Here is a 13,941-nt window from a genome sequence, read left to right as displayed (position 1 = left end):
TCAATACCCTCGCTGCGCAGTGCCGATGGTACTGTTACCGACGACTGTGCCGCTAAAGAGGAGTTACTGAACGCAGTTTTCCGAAATTCCTTCACCAGAGAAGACGAATGGAATATTCCAGAATTTGAAACACGAACAGCTGCTAGCATGAGTTTCTTAGAAGTGGATAGCTTAGGGGTTGCGAAGCAACTCAAATCGCTTGATACGGGCAAGTCTTCAGGTGCGGATTGTATACCGATTAGTTTCCTTTCAGAGTACGCTGCTACAATAGCTCCCTACTTAGAAATCATATACAACCGCTCGCTCACCGATAGATCTGTACCTACAGATTGGAAAATTGCGCAGGTCGCACCAGTGTTTAAGAAGGGTAGTAGGAGTAATTCATCGAACTACAGACCTGTATCATTGACGTCGGTTTGCAGTAGGGTTTTGGAGCATATACTGTATTCAAACATTACGAATCACCTCGAAGGGAACGATCTATTGATACGAAATCAGCATGGTTTCAGAAAACATTGTTCTTGTGCAACGCAGCTAGCTCTTTATTCGCACGAATTAATGGCCGCTATCGACATGGGATCTCAGGTTGATTCCGTATTTCTAGATTTCCGGAAAGCTTTTGACACCGTTCCTCACAAGCGATTTCTAATCAAGCTGCGGGCCTACGGGGTATCGTCTCAGTTGTGCGACTGGATTCGTGATTTCCTGTCAGGAAGGTCGCAGTTCGCAGTAATAGACGGCAAATCATCGAGTAAAACTGAAGTGATATCAGGTGTTCCCCAGGGAAGCGTCCTGGGACCTCTGCTGTTCCTGATCTATATAAATGGCCTGGGTGACAATCTGAGCAGTCCTCTTAGGTTGTTCGCAGATGATGCTGTAATTTACCGTCTAGTAAGGTCATCCGAAGACCAGTATCAGTTGCAAAGCGATTTAGAAAAAATTGCTATATGGCGTGGCAGGTGGCAGTTGACCCTAAATAACGAAATGTGTGAGGTGATCCACATGAGTTCCAAAAGAAATCCGTTGGAATTCGATTACTCGATAAATAGTACAATTCTCAAGGCTGTCAATTCAACTAAGTACCTGGGTGTTAAAATTACGAACAACTTCAGCTGGAAAGACCACACAGATAATATTGTGGGGTAGACGAGCCAAAGGTTGCGTTTCATTGGCAGGACACTTAGAAGATGCAACAAGTCCACTAAAGAGACAGCTTACACTACACTCGTTCGTCCTCTGTTAGAATATTGCTGCGCGGTGTGGGATCCTCACCAGGTGGGATTGACCGAGGACATCGAAAGGGTGCAAAAAAAGGGCAGCTCGTTTTGTATTATCACGTAATAGGGGAGAGAGTGTGGCAGATATGATACGCGAGTTGGGGTGGAAGTCATTAAAGCAAAGACGTTTTTCGTCGCGGCGAGATATATTTACGAAATTTCAGTCACCAACTTTCTCTTCCGAATGCGAAAATATTTTGTTGAGCCCAACCTACATAGGTAGGAATGGTCATCAAAATAAAATAAGAGAAATCAGAGCTCGAACAGAAAGGTTTAGGTGTTCGTTTTTCCCGCGCGCTTTTCGGGAGTGGAATGGTAGGGAGATAGTATGATTGTGGTTCGATGAACCCTCTGCCAAGCACTTAAATGTGAATTGCAGAGTAATCATGTAGATGCAGATGTAGATGTAGATCTCTCACCAATTGAAAACGTCTGGTCAATGGTGGCTGAGCAACTGGCTCGTCACAATACGCCAGTCACTACTCTTGATGAACTGTAGTATCGTGTTGAAACTGCATGGGCAGCTGTACCTGTACACGCCACCCAAGCTCTGTTTGACTCAATGCCCAGGCGTATCAAGGCCGTTACTACGGTCAGAGGTGGTTGTTCTGGGTACTGATTTCTCAGGATCTATGCACCCATATTGCGTGAAATTGTAATCACATGTCAGTTGTAGTATAATATACGAGTATTTGTGCAATGAATAAGCGTTTATCATCTGCATTTCTTCTTGGTGTAGCAATTTTAATGGCCAGTAGTTTATTAACACAGGAGAGAGATAGAGAGAGAGAGAGAGAGCTCGAGAATGTCCCGCCTGATATTGAGTGCTGTTTTAATCATTAACTCACGAGAGTCACAGAGTTCCCTGCATTAGCAGAGAGCGGATGCAGCGGCTGCGTCGCAGGCTGTGCGCCCGCTGCAGGGAGTCGGGCATTATCTGGCTGCGCTGCTAAACGAGACGGAGACGTGGAGGCAGCTCCATCAGGCGGCGCGTCGCAGCTGCCGGCGCATCGCTGGTCTCGTGCTGTCTGGGCTGAGGGCCCCAGCTGCGGCGGCAGCTGGGTGGGGGTGTGGCGGCAGCAGTCCGTCGCTGGCGGCTGCCCGTCTGAGTAGATGGCCGGCTGGCCTCGCTTGCTGCTCTCCATGAAGCCGCTCTGCTTTGCTCCCGAGGAAGTTTATTTAATAACGGGGACGTCTCTAGAGGCTAAAACGTACCAGTCCTCTAGTACAAGCTGTGCACCGAATGCAATTAGCTCAGTGAATCAAAAGCTGAGTATCGAGTTAGTCGAAGAAAACAATTACAAACACCGTTACCATGATTCCAAATGAAAAAAGAGAAAAAAAAGACAGGAGAATGTTACAAACAGTCTTTATGTGAATCACAATGGTTTACTTCTTTACAAAAATTTATTTCTCACTTCCTCGAACCTTCTTAAGTAACACTGATGTTATCCCAGTAGTGAGAGCAAGTGAGAACTTTCTACACTACTGGCCATTAAAATTGCTACACCAAGAAGAAATGCAAATGATAAACGGGTATTCATTGGACTAATATATTATACTAGAACTGACATGCGATTACATTTTCACGCAATTTGGGTGCATACATCCTGAGAAATAAGTACCCAAAACAACCACCTTTGGCCGTAATAACGGCCTTGATACGCCTGGGCATTGAGTCAGACAGAGCTTGGATGGCGTGGACAGGTACAGCTGCTCATGCAGCTTAAACACGATACCACAGATCATCAAGAGTAGTGACTGGCGTATTGTGGCGAACCAGTTGCTCGGACACTATTGACCAGACGTTTTCAAATGGTGGCAGATCTGGAGAATGTGTTGGCCAGGGCAGCAGTCGAACATTTTCTGTATCCAGAAAGGTCCGTACAAGACCTGCAACATGCGATCGTGCACTATCCTGCTGAAATGTAGGGTTTCGCAGGGATCGAATGAAGGATAGAGCCACGCGTCGTAACACATCCGAAATGTAACGTCCACTGTTCAAAGTGCCGTCAGTGCGAACAAGACGTGACCGAGATGTGTAACCAATGGCACCCCATACCACCACGCCGGGTGATACGCCAGTATGGCGATGACGAATACACGCTTCCAATGTGCGTTCACCGCGATGTTGCCAAACACGGATGCGACCAACATGATGCTGTAAACAGAACCTGGATTCACCCGAAAAAATGACGTTTTGCCATTCGTGCAGCCAGGTTCGTCGTTGAGTACACCATCGCAGTCGCTCCTGTCTGTGATGCAGCGTCAAGGGTAACCGAAGCCATGGTCTCCAAGCTGATAGTCCATGCTGCTCCAAACGTCGTCGAACTGTTAGTGTAGATGGTGGTTATCTTGCAAACGTCCCCATATGTTGACTCAGGGATCGAGACGTGGCTGCACGATCCGTTACAGTCACGAGGATAAGATGCCTGCCATCTCGACTGATAGTGATACGAGGCCGTTGGGATCCAGCACGGCGTTCCGTATTACCCTCCTGAACCCAAGGAGTCCATATTCTGCTAACAGTCATTGAATCTCGGCCAACGCGAGCAGCAGTGTCGTGATACGATAAACCTCAATCGCGATAGGCTACAATCGGACCTTTATAAAAGTCGAAAACGTGATGTTACGCATTTCTCCTCCTTACACGAGGCATCACAACAATGTTTCAACAGGAAACGCCGGTCAACTGCTGTTTGTGTATGAGAAACCGGTTAGAAACTTTTCTCATGTCAGCACGTTGTAGGTGTGAATGCTCTGAAAAGCTAATCCTTTGCATATCACAACATCTTCTTCCTGTTGGTTAAATTTCGCGTCGGAAGCACTTCATCTTCGTGGTGTAGCAATTTTAATGGCCAGTAGTGTATATTTCTCACTTCCTCGATCCATCTTAAGTAACACTGATGTTATCCTAGTAGTGAGAACAAGTGACACCTTTCTAATTATAACTCACGATCAACAAATAATTTACACACCGTACACATTGTCTGTTTTTTTTTATCAGTCCAGTGTTTATTTTACAATGAAAATATCCTTTCCACAGCTACATTGTGAACAGGAATTGAAAAACAGTATTGCAGAATTTCGAAAGCCATTTCAGCCAACCTGACGGTACCATCCATCGAGCTAAAACTCTTACGGCGTTTTATGGTATGAAATGCACATGCTGCCTGCCTGCTGCTATCTTACATCAATTTCGCTGCAAGTCTGCGGAAAGAACTCACCGATTCTTCGCGATCTGCCTTCTGCTTCATTACGTTTTTATCCTTGTAGTATTAATATGACCCATAATATCTGCTCTCGCACCGTGTGATGTAGAGAATAAACATCTAGAAGCAAATCAACTTATAATGAGGATAGTAATGAGCTATATATGAAATACCGGTCACCCAAGGCGCACAGCTCCAGGCTCTGTAGACATTTTTTTTCTTACACACAATTATATTTATTTATATCTTGGAAGTACCTGAACATTGAGCATTCTGCCTCATATACAGTTCTTTCTTCTCGTAAAAATTAGTTCACGTAATTTTCTCTTAATTTGCATTCACCGCTATCTATATGTTCGAAACGTTGCCTACGGTCACAAGAGCTAATACGAATGACAACGCGACGACCACGGCCGATGTGCTGTACCGTACGGTACTCTAGGCGAGCGAAGCCGAAGATGGAAGTCTCCAAGCCACGACCGTCAACGATTGCTCTAAATGTTGCCAACTCGCTTTTATCCTTCACAGTATACGCGCAACAGCAATTTCAGTACACCACGTGACACTTGACATCACAGAGCGACAACACACGAAAGTCCAAAAATCGGCGGTTTTGTACTGTTTCACAAATTTGTCACCGCGGTATGAAATAGAGCAATAAAAACATGATGGAACCAGGATAATCTGGAAGCCCATTCTCAGGTATGAGTGCCAGAAGACTATAAAGAATTCCTAGAAGACCTCCATGGTATCAATCGGCGTTCAAGGTAAATACGAGCAAGTAGCGTATTGCGCATAAACACACGGGGAGGAACATGGCTGATTATAACACAACCTCACTGCGTAAGTCACATGCTGTTACTTTACAACATTTTGACCGTGACTGTGTTACTAATGGTTTTTTATGTAATCGGAATCGCGCTTATAATGCCGGCCGCTGTGGCAGAGCTGTTCTAGGCGCTTCAGTCCGGAACTGCGCTGCTGCTACGGTCGCAGGTTCGAATCCTGCCTCGGGCATGGATGTTTGTGATGCCCTTAGGTTAGTTAGGCTTAAGTAGTTCTAAGTTCTAGGAGACTGATAACCTACGAAGTTAAGTCGCATAATGCTCAGAGCCATTTGAACCATATGAACACTTGTAATCTATAAACCACATCACACTCAGTATACAAAAAAAAGCGGGTTATGAAACGTTTCTGTTAAGTCACAGAAAGCAGTTGTCACGAGCTGTAAAAAGGTAATATTACAGACGACAGTCCAAATCAAACATTAATTTTAGTAAAAAATGCAACTAGATTATTTATAACGAAAATCTCAATTAGTAAGAATATTTCATCACAAAGTGTTAATGAATAAACTATTTCGAGGAGCAGCTTTCCACTACAGAAATGATGGGCCGTTTATTAGCAGGCGAACCATTCATCGATAGAGTCTTCACTCCTTTGTACGACAGATGTTCAATAATCTAAAGCAACATATTTCTTTCTCGGGCGATTTCGGTTGAAAGAATGCGGAATTTCATCAAGTTTCGATTGGTGGCGGCGCTATCCGTAGCCTTGAAAATGGCGCCTGCAGTGGAGGTTCATTCCAAGCTGAAAGGTGTCATTGAGTTTCTTTTGGCGGAAAGCGACAGCATCGCAGATATTCATAGACTCTTGCAGAAAGTCTACGGAGACTAGACAGCGAACAAAAGCACGGTGAGTCGTTGGGCGAGGCGTCTGTCATCAGCGCAAAAATGTCGCGCAAACCTATCCGATCTGACGCGTGCAGAGCAGCCGCACACAGCTGTTACTACTGCAGTGTCGGAGCGTGCGGACACCCTCATTCGAGGTGACTGACGGATCACAATCAGACACCTCGCTGCACAGCGGGGCGTCTCTATTGGTAGTGCTCAGAGGTGTGGGCCCGTTGGCATCCTGCCGCCTAAAAGAAGACGATGAAGACCAACGAACGGCCATCTGTGTGGAATTTTTGGCGCGCCACTCAGCCGATAGTGACAATTTTTTGCCGAACATGTCGTAACACGTCCGGGAGTACGATTGGGGGGGGGGGGGGGTTTCCTTACACTGACTTCTCGTTGCGTGACCGTGCGCCCTGTCCACACCACGTACCTGGTAATCCCGCGGCAGTCGTACTGTTCTGCTCCACACTGCTGCTGGCTTGCCTTATATTATCTATCGAAAAAATGCAAGCAGGTTTAGGGGAGCCACTCAACGTTTAAACACAACACTGTCCTATGTCTGATATGAACATCTACAGGGTGTTACAAAAAGGTACGACCAAACTTTCAGGAAACAATCCTCACAAACAAACAAAGAAAATATGTTATGTGGACATGTGTCCGGAAACGCTTACTTTCCATGTTAGAGCTCATTTTATTACTTCTCTTCAAATCACATTAATCGTGGAATGGAAACACACAGCAACAGAACGTACCAGCGTGACTTCAAACACTTTGTTACAGGAAATGTTCAAAATGTCCTCCATTAGCGAGGATACATGCATCCACCCTCCGTCGCAGGGAATCCCTGATGCGCTGATACAGCCCTGGAGAATGGCGTATTGTATCACAGCCGTCCACAATACGAGCACGAAGAGTCTCTACATTTGGTACCGGGGTTGCGTAGGCAAGAGCTTTCAAATGCCCCCATAAATGAAAGTCAAGAGGGTTGAGGTCAGGAGAGCGTGGAGGCCATGGAATTGGTCCACCTCTACCAATCCATCGGTCACCGAATCTGTTGTTGAGCAGCGTACGAACACTTCGACTGAAATGTGCAGGAGCTCCATCGTGCATGAACCACATGTTGTGTCGTACTTGTAAAGGCACATGTTCTAGTAGCACAGGTAGAGTATCCCGTATGAAATGATAATAACGTGCTCCATTGAGCGTAGGTGGACGACGAAACTAAAATGAGCTCTAACATAGAAATTAAGCGTTTCCCGACACATGTCCACATAACATCTTTTCTTTCTTTGTGTGTGAGGAATGTTTCCTGAAAGTTTGGCCGTACCTTTTTGTAACACCCTGTATGGAAACCACAGGTTGCACTGTTTACACTCTAAATCGTAAATGTTTATCCCAGTTAACAATCCTGATGATTAACAGTCCAAAATACAATTCATACGAGCGTACGCGTAACCGACACGACGCGGGTGATTGTTGATGATGCGGAAGCCGAATGATCGAACGAAAGTTGTTACGCTCGTCACACACACACAGATATCTGGTAATAGTCCTCCTTGTCACTAGTAATGATATAACACTGCTCGTGAAGTTAATTTTTCAGTTCTCAGTTCTCACTTGTACGAGTGTGCGCGTAACCGTCACGGCGCGGCTGATTGTTGATGAAGCGGAACGCGATGATCGAACGCACATTCTCACGCTCGCTACAAATCACTGGCACTTGATTTCACTCTTTTGTGATAAATAGTATTACTGATTCAAATTTGTTCATTCTTGGAGACCGAACACGGCGCGGATGATCGATGCCTTCCGACACGCAACGAGAGGATACATAAATACGTTATTTACACAACTGCTCATTTTCAATTACTTCTTGACGCATTTTCCTCTGAACCATTTCCGTATGTCATCACTTTACTATAATAGCACTTGTAGCAACACTTCAACCTGAATACTAACAATGCCTCCCACATGCAGAGCTACACACTACACAACATAACAGTTTCATGTCCCGTGCTCGACTCACTACAGACGCGGCTGTCCGCAAAGATACTGCACAACTAAGCCAGCGATATGACAATACGCTTACAATGTCACAAAACGTCATTGTGTTGTTCTTCCTCATCCATCCTCCAGTCCATCCGTCTGGCACAATGACTGAGGCACTCGATGGGAAACAGTACGTGAATGACTGGGAGATTACTGATGCAGCAAGACATTGGCTCCGAAGTCGACCAGTAGAGAGGTACCAAGAGAGCATACAGGCCGTCCAAGTAAGGCCGCGTAAGACTGTCCTATTCAATGGATACTACGTTGAAAAACAGGGATTTGTAGCCGAAAGAGTTGCGAATAATTTGGTGTATTGGAATCCTGAGTAAAATCGATCGGCTTTCAGAAAAAAATGTGTTGCCTGAACGCCCCTCGTCTCTTGCATTTTGTAACCTAGCAACGCCTTTATCATATCCCGCGATATTCCCCACCTGCGTTATGTGTGCAGTTTCGCTGTCAGTGAGAGTATTTCGCTTAGTGGCTTCGAGTCTTAATAGCTGCAAACCTCTTAGCAATCGTATTCAAATGCTTCCATGCGCACATAGTCATGTTCATTTTATGTAGTATCTGAAGCCTGATATTCTTGCGTGCCCTCTGTCAACATTGAGACACACAGGTTGGATTTTTCCACCTTCCGCCACATTTGAGGTGACCACCGCGGCTTATGAACTATTGTAAACGTAGTTTTCCGTTGGCAGTGGCAGGTGCGTCATCTGTAATACTTAATTCAAGTAATCTATTTTTTTCCCCAAGTCCGACGCCTATGATTGTAACAGTTCTTTGATTTCGTAGAATCAGCTTTTAGGGTCATTTTTATTCAGAATTTTGGAAGCTTTTCTTATAATCTCCATTAAGCTTGCTCTATCTCTCAACCCGAAATTACCTGTATTCATAATTGTGTATGTTTCAACTGTTCCCAAATTTTATGACAGCTTTTCGAATGTTGTATGTGCCATTTTGACGCCCTGAAGAACGTGTAAAAGTGAATCATCTTACTGGGCAGTGGACACATAAAGACTGTTGGTGACAGGGCCTAGCTGCTTATTGTAACTTGGTTGAATTAACACATGTTTTGTAATTTCCTTTTATGTTTGAGTGGAACACAAATATTTCTTGATTATTTATCTATATTTTATATTGATTTTTGAGAAAATTAGTTGTTACCGGCAGATTCGCAGCTCCTTGCTCACAACCTCCCCCTCACTTATCGACCTTAATGACAGTGAAAAATTAAACCGCGTGTACCTAATGGAAATTTGGGAAAAGCAATCGTCACCGAAGTCAATTTGTCGGTAAAGAGGGAGGAAAGGGTTACATCTAAGTGAAAGGAAAATTGCAAATGAAACTGGTGGAAATTAATTTTGTAAAGGGGTAAAATTAATAAAGAAAGTAAATGTGTGGCCGTTACGTTAACAATTAACTAGCGGTAATTAGATATTTGAGATTTGGGGGAAATTACGGTCGCCAGTCCTAAGGACAATTACTATAGTAACTGAAAAAGAAAGGTTATTACACATATAATTAGCACTAGAAGCGTGGCAACTGAAGGTTGACACGTGTTGTGTGAAAACTGAAAGTTTGTCAGAAGTAATAAATTTCGCTACACTCTGACTTAATTTAGCAAAGGAATTAATAAAACCGGAAAATCGAAAGTTAATTTAGTGACTGAAGTTAATAGTGAGCTTTCTTTCTGAAGCACATCGAAATTCAGTAAAATACGGTTAGTCTTGGACTACCTCAACAATCATTTCAAAAGCTACTTGTATCTACGCAATTTAGAAATAAGAGATTTAGCTTTGAACTTGAATTAAATGATTCTGAACAATTAACAATAGTAAAATTTAGTACGTACCAAGCTGAGCTGCAGTCACAGGTAAGCTAAAATAAGGTAACAAAACTCTCACTCTTAATATGTGCCTGTGTAATCTAGATATTGTAGCCAGCTATGAATACCGTAACTGAACTTTGAAATTAAAGCAGTGAAATCGAATGATTCTGGCGTTTGAATTTCAACGACACACGAGGTCATTCCGGAAAAGGAAGGGGACCCCTGCTTGGTAATGCAATTGGAACAATGAACAACAAAGGTTCATGCTACGTTGCTGTAATTTTGTGATTTGAACAGTTTTAAAAGCTGAGGTCTGCCATACAGTTCTAAAACTTTACGTGCTTCCAGTCTTCCTTGTTGGTTGATTGAAGGTTTGAAGCCATCGATCGAGGAGGGTGGCGACAGTCACTCATTGTCGGCCGTCGCTGTTGCAGGAGCTGGATGTTGGCGCGCCTTCTTCTCGACGGGGTCACCAGGCGAAACGGGCTCTTGATGTGCGCCAGCTAATGCTTTCCGTCCGCGACACCGTATCAGAAACTATCATAGCAAATCGAGCGCAATTACATGCTGCCCAACCCCGAAAGCGCGGCAACTCGCGGTAGCGTCACACAACACACCTGCTCCACCGCCCCTACCCCAGCCAGACTCTCGCTGCTCTGCCCACGCTCCACGCGGCAGAGATAACACTCCCAAAGATCCTACACACTTTGGTTCTCCACACGACCTATCGACGTAATCGTTCGATAGCATAGTTTTCCCTAGGCCAGACCCAGCGTAAAAATATAAATAATATTCACAAAACAAACCAATTATACATCGACATAAATGCATAAATACACGAGTATACAAATAGTAAAACAATTACAATATACAAAGACACAGAAATGTTATATCTTCAGGTAACAAAATAAGGAAAAAATTTGCAGTGCAGTAGATGGAAATAGGAGGATATGCATATCTGGCGTTACAGTATCTGCCATTTTAACGCCCTGAAGAACCTGTAAAAGTGAATCATCTTACTGGGCAGTGGGCACATAAAGACTGTTGGTGACAGGGCCTAGCTTCTTATTGTAACTTGGTTGAATTAACACATGTTTTGTAATTTCCTTTTACGTTTGAGTGGAACACAAATATTTCTTGTTTATTTATCTATATTTTATATTGATTTGCTGTATTTTGAAAACAAGAAGTCTCTTTATGCACTGAAGATCCTAAGAATGTGGTACACCTGTCTAATATCGTGCAGGGCCTCTGCGAGCACGCAGAACCGCCGTAACACGACGTGGCATGGACTCGAGTATCGTCTGAAGTAGTGCTGGAGGGAACTGACACCATTAATCCTGCAGAGCTGTCCATAAATCCGCAAGAATACGAATAGGTGGAGATCTTTTCTGAACAGCACTTAGCAAGGCATCCCAGATATGCTCAATAATGTTCGTGTCTGGGGAGTTTGCTGGCCACCGGAGGTGTTTAATATTAGAAGAGTGTTCCTGGAGCCGCTTTGTAGCAATTATGGACATGGGGGGGGGGGGGGGGGTCACAATCTCCTGCTGGAATTGCCCAAGTCCGCCAGAACGCACAATTGATATGAATGGATGCAGGTGACCAGACAGAACGCTTACGTACGTATCATCTGTCAGGGTCGTAACTAGACGTATCAGGGGTCTCATACCACTCCTACTGCACATGCCCCACACCATTACAGAGCCTCCACCAGCTTTAACAGTCCCCTGCTGACCTGCAGAGTCCATGAATTCATGACTTTGTTTCCATACCCGTACACGTCCATCCGGTCGACACAATTTCAAACGCTTTGGGCTTCCCTCTGGAAGCCACTATGACGAGGGTACTTACCGCCTTGAGTGTTCGTTCCGTGTTACTTGCTGGTGTTAAGGAAACCATTGAGCTCTTAGAGTCAAGTAACCCTTCTGAGGCTCAATTTTACCGGGTTTCAGTTAAGATTAAACATTTCTGTAATCGAGTCAAGGTCTTGAAGATAGTAAATACAAGTCCGGAACAAATGCCGGCAATTGATGAATTAGAAAATAAGGTCAAGCAGTTGTAATTCGGCCTTAATGGACAAGACTGGTGCAGTATATCGTTGTATAGTAAGGGTGAAACTGCACTTGGTGGGGATTTTAAATCAATGGTCAACTGCCCAGTTTTTGAATGGTGGTGGTATAGCGATGAGTGAACGATACAATAAATTACACAACCCTATTTTGCCCATGACTCAAGGCGCTGGTAGTTTTATCTATTAAAACGGGCCAATAAATTGTTAAACTCTATGTGGTTCTCCGTTTCCCTGGAACACCATGCAGGTATACTTTGAATTTCTCACTCAGTTATTCTTTATGTATAACCATCACCTTAAAGTAGTTGAATAGAGTTGTGGCTAAGTTCTCGCATTTGCATCAAAGATTTTGAAAAGGTAGTTCAGGAGAAATGATCCAATACGATTCAAGGCGTGCTTGTAAACCAGCCTGTATCCCAGGTACAGGCTCGTGATGAGACACTTTTCGAATATATCAGACAAGCTAGAATCGTCATATCAGCCTAGTGCTCGAACATCTCTGAAGCAAAATCTGTCAGTTACATTTTGAAGGGAATGCGACACGAAGATTGTCCACGCTCATTGTCTACCGATAAATCCGGTTCCTTTACCGTTCTTCGTCGCTGCAAGTATAAAGAACATTCGCTTCGATGATGACAAACGTGACACCAGTAATCAAGATGACGGGTCCGCTCTTAAAACTCGCTGTGTTTATAGACACGAGAAAAGTGAGACTCGACTCAATAGAAACTGATGTAAATCCAGGCTTTTCTTCACGATTTCGCAGTCCTGCATGAGAGATTCCAGAACAGCTGACGCCACAGGAACACAGTCCGGCACTGAGGAAGGGGGCGTAGCTGCTGAAAGGATGCAATAAATTGAGAGCGGTCTCTAAGCGGTCTCTTCCATTTCTCCACACGGTATTAACCATGAAGCCATGTGCGCCTTATTGGAATCAGGAAACAGTATTTTCATCTTGTATTACGAATGGCACCTTAAGTACACGGATATACATAAATTCCCTCTATCGGAACAGGTTAGTCAGCAGCTTTAGAGTAAAAACAGGCAACATTTACCATGGAGGTACGTTCTGCCATATCAAGAGGCTTATCCGTTATTGTTCTGCTATGTTGTGAATTTTTTTTATCACTACATTGGTTCCTTATGATTTTGGCAAGAATACATTTCGAGGAGCACACACATGAGTTAACAGCATTGAAAATCGAATGTTCACATAACGAACTTTGTGCCATAGAAGTTGATTTTAGCCTAAAAAACAAGAATAAGACACGAGAAAATATAATACAACAGCATAGTGTATGAACCACATAATACGTTTATTGTATGTAAGAAACGGAAACATGCATTACAGGCCACAGGTGATGCTTCCCAAATAAACGAAGCGACAAGCGTATGGCAACAAACAAACTGCCTTCAATTGGTTGCATAGACGGTGCATACCTCGAAGAATTTAAAGCAACTAACGGAAAGAAATAAAACAGAAAAAAATGCAGATAACACAGCCATTCAGGCATCTCCCGTCAAGCTATACAACAGATTCAAGAATTTCCATCTCAAACTCCACAAGACCATCCAACACATTAAATTCAATGAGAACTGTAAAATAAATAATGTAACTCCGACTTAGAAAGAACTCTTTAGCAGCACAAATAACGACTCATTTGCAGAAGACGTAGTTAAAAAATGAAATCAAATCGTTTTATACTAATAAATTCGTACTTAATAGGATGTTATATAATGTACAACTTACGAGCAAGGATTTTGGTCGACGAGTCGTGCACATTCACAGCTCTCGTAAAGATAAGTGTTTAATTGAGTA

Source organism: Schistocerca piceifrons, chromosome 1 (assembly GCF_021461385.2).
Source record: "Schistocerca piceifrons isolate TAMUIC-IGC-003096 chromosome 1, iqSchPice1.1, whole genome shotgun sequence".
Lineage (NCBI taxonomy): Eukaryota > Metazoa > Arthropoda > Insecta > Orthoptera > Acrididae > Schistocerca > Schistocerca piceifrons.
The sequence above is the reverse complement of the archived record's forward strand: the minus strand, read 5'-3'. Positions refer to the sequence as shown.